Source organism: Cebus imitator, unplaced genomic scaffold (assembly GCF_001604975.1).
Source record: "Cebus imitator isolate Cc_AM_T3 unplaced genomic scaffold, Cebus_imitator-1.0 Scaffold69, whole genome shotgun sequence".
Classification (NCBI taxonomy): Eukaryota; Metazoa; Chordata; class Mammalia; order Primates; family Cebidae; genus Cebus; species Cebus imitator.
Window position 1 is genome coordinate 2538487 of NW_016107384.1, and position 3895 is coordinate 2542381.

At 41.9% G+C, this 3895-nt stretch overlaps 1 protein-coding gene across 1 annotated transcript in view; it reads right to left on the reverse strand.

The window, feature by feature from the left end:
* RALGAPA1 (Ral GTPase activating protein catalytic subunit alpha 1) overlaps nucleotides 1–3895 on the reverse strand; it is a 285382-nt gene that overhangs the window by 184005 nt on the left and 97482 nt on the right. The window lies entirely within an intron of this gene.

Here is a 3895-nt window from a genome sequence, read left to right on the forward strand (position 1 = left end):
AAAAAAAAAAAAAAAAAAAGAATAAATACACATAGTTTAGGATAAAAGATAACATCTAAACTAGGAAGAATTTTCTAAATGAACTGTTCAAAACACTTTATCTTCTTTTTCTTACTTATTTTTATGTTTGTATATCTGTTTTGGTGATAAAAGATTCCATCAGAAAAATCTATTACTATATCCCATCAAAAGATTAAAATGGAAAAAGTATGATCATCACTATGTATGCAGAAAAAGTATTCAACACTCATGATTAAAAACAATTTTTAGCAAACTAAGAAAAAAGCAAACATTCATTAATATAAAAAAGAACATTTATCAAAAAGCCTAAAAAATGTATACATAGTAACAGAACTTGAGAAATACCACAAAAAGCCAAGAATAAGACAAGGGTGCTCACTTTCATCTCACTGATCTAAGGGGCCCAGTAAGCACAAAAGAAGAGTGGGTGGTAGAGAATAAATATCAACAAACTGAAAAGGACTTTTCCAAAGACAAATGGAGCTATGTTCCTGTCTGGGAGAATAGTATTTCAGAAAAAAAAGAAAATCAAGTTCAAAAGATCTGAGGTGAGAGCCTGCCTAGCATGCTTGAGGAACAGCAAGGAGTACAGAGTGAAGTAAACTAGGGGAAAAACAGTAGGAGATAACGCTGAAAACAGCCTGAGTATGCTGAGCAGAGCTTCTCACACACTACCTGTAGTGAAAGAACAGGTCCCCCCCACCCCCCAAGCCCCAATCTTTTGCAGATCAATCCCATTTTAAAATATAATTAAAAATGAATAGAGATCAGGAGAGAGATCATCATAGCTGACAGGAGGCAGAATTAAATTGCAGCTCCGATGTGGATGGACAGAGCAGTGTGTGGAGGCTCATGTAGTGAATTTTCCTCCAGAACAACTGCAAGAACAAACCAGGAATCCCCAAAAGACCCACAGACCCTCTGAAGGAAGAGGACTGCTCCTGCAGGACCTAGGAGACACCCCAAATGCTGTGATTGCCCAAACTACAAAAGTGGGAAAGGGAGATCCTCCTCTCCCACACACACACACTCACTGGGGAAACTGAAGGTCTAATTTGCGGGAGAAGTTTCTGACCTTTCCTGGAGCAGACTCAGTTTAGACACCCAAGGGAAATACAGGAGAAGAAGCCGCAGTGGGCTTGTTCTCAACAAGGCCCCAGGAGCTTGTTGAGTCCCCAGGCAGGCCATTCCTGCCTGGCACCACACGGATCCTTCGGGAGGGCAGCCAGAGGCATGTGGAAAGTGCCACAGGGAGAAGAAAGTCTCCAGCTGAACTTTGTAACAATTTGAACCAGGCAAGAAGCCTCCTGGCCAGAGCTCAAAGGAAGGTGTGAATCCAGTGTGCAGACTCCACAGGTGGGGGAAGAAACTAAAGCCCTTTTCTTTCACAACTGGGAGGCTGGTAGCCTGGGGCAAGTTCTCAAGCCCTGCTCACCCACTGCCTGGAAACAGACTCAGTGCTGTTAGGGTAGGCACAGTGGGAGAGAGACCAGCCCTTCAGATTGCTTGGGAGCTAGGTAAGGTCTGTGACCATCTCAGCAGAGGCAGCCATAAGCCTCGCAGGTACACAACTCCATTGAATTGGGAACCTCACCCCCATCCGTCACAGCAGCTGCAGCAAGACCCACCAAAAGAGAGTCTGAGCTCAGATACACCTAGCCCTCCCCCCATCTGATGGGCCTTCACTACCTACCCTGGTACCCGAAGACAAAGGGCATACACTCTTGGAAGTTGTAGGATCCCACCCACCGTCAGTTCCTTTCTTTACTACCACAACTGATGCTCTTTGTAAAGGGCCACCTCCTGGCAAGACGCCAACCAACACAAAAACAGAGTATTAAACCACCAAAGCTAGGAACCCTCACAGAGTCCATTTCACCCACTGCAACCTCCACTAGAACAGTTGCTGGTATCCACAGCTGAGAGGCCCCCACAAATCATAGGACTCTGTGCAGACAAGCTCCAGTACTACCCTGGAGCTGGACAGACTTGCTGGGTGCCTAAACCCAGAAGAGAGACAACAATCACTGAGGTCTGGCTCACAGGAAGCCACATCCATAGGAAAAGGAAGAAAGTACTACATCAAAAGAATACCCCATGGGACTAAAGAATCTGAACAACAGCCTTCAGTCCTAGACTTTCCCTCTGACAGAGCCTACCCAAATGAGAAGGAACCAGAAAACCAACTCTGGTAATACGACAAAACAAGGCTCTTTAACACCCCCAAGAATCACACTAGCTCATGAGCAATGGATCCAAACCAGAAAGAAATCCCTGATTTACCTGAAAAAGAATTCAGGAGGTTATTTATTAAGCTAATCAGGGACATACCAGAGAAAGGCAAAGCCCAATGCAAGGAAATCCAAAAAACAATACAAGAAGTAAAGGGAGAAATATTCAAGGAAATAAATAGCTTAAAGAAAAAAAAAATCAAAAATTGAGGAAACACTGACCACATTTATTGAAATGCAAAATGCTCTGGAAAGTCTCAGCAGTAGAATTGAACACTAAGAAGAAAGAAATTCACAATTCGAAGACAAATCTTCAAATTAACCCAATACAACAAAGACAAAGAAAAAAGAGTAAGAAAATATAAACAAAGCCTCCAAGAAGTCTGGGATTATGTTAAAAGACCAAATCTAAGAACAATTTGTGTTCCTGAGGAAGAAGAGAAATCTAAAAGCTTGGAAAACATATTTTGGGGAATAATCAAGGAAAACTTTCCTGGCCTTGCTAGAGACCAAGACATCCAAATACAAGAAGCACAAAGAACACCTGGGAAATTCATCGCAAAAAGATCATCGCCTGGGCACACTGTCATCAGGTTATCTTAGGATGAAAGAAAGAATCTTAAGAGCTATGAGACAAAAGCACTAGGAACCTACAAAGGAAAATCTATCAGATTAACAGCAGATTTCTCAGCAGAAAGTCTATAAGGTAGAAGGGACTGGAGCCCTATCCCCAGCCTCCTCAAACAAAATAATTATCAGCTAAGAATTTTGTATCCAGCAAAACTAAGCATCATATATGAAGGAAAGATAGTCTTTTTCAGATAAACAAAATGTGGAGAGAATTCGCCAGTACCAAGTCAGCACTAAAAGAACTGCTAAAAGGAGCTCTAAATCTTGAAACAATCCTGGAAACATAACAAAACAAAACCTTTTTAAAGCATAAATCACACAGGACCTATAAAACAAAAGTACGATTTAAAAAGCAAAAACAAACAACAAAAAAACCAAGGTACACAGGCAACAAATAGCACAATGAATGGAATGGTACCTCACATCTCAATACTAACATTGAATGTAAATGGCCTAAAAGCTCCACTTAAAAGATAAAGAACTGAAGAATGCATAAGAACTCAACAACCAACTATCTGCTGCCTTCAGGAGACTCATTAAACATGTAATGACTCGCATAAACTTAAAGTCAAGGGGTGGAAAAAGGCACTTCATGCAAATGGACACCAAAAGTGAGCATGGGGAGTTATTCTTGTATCAGACAAAACAAACTTCAAAGCAATAGCAGTTAAAAGACACAAAGAGAGGCATTATATAATGGTAAAAGGCCTTGTCCAACAGGAAAATATAACAATCCTAAACACATATGCACCTAATGCTAGAGCTCCCAGATTCATAAAACAATTACTGGCCAGGTGCAGTGGCTCAGGCCTGTAATCCCAGCACTTTGGCAGGCTGAGGCAGGCGGATCACCTGAGTTCAGGAGTTTGAGATCAGCCTGACCAACATGGTGAAACCCTGTCTCTACTAAAAATACAAAATTAATCGAGCATGGTGGCTCATGCCTGTAATCCCAGCTACTTGAGAGGCTGAGGCAGGAGAATTGCTTGAACCCAGGAGGCAGAGGTTGCAGT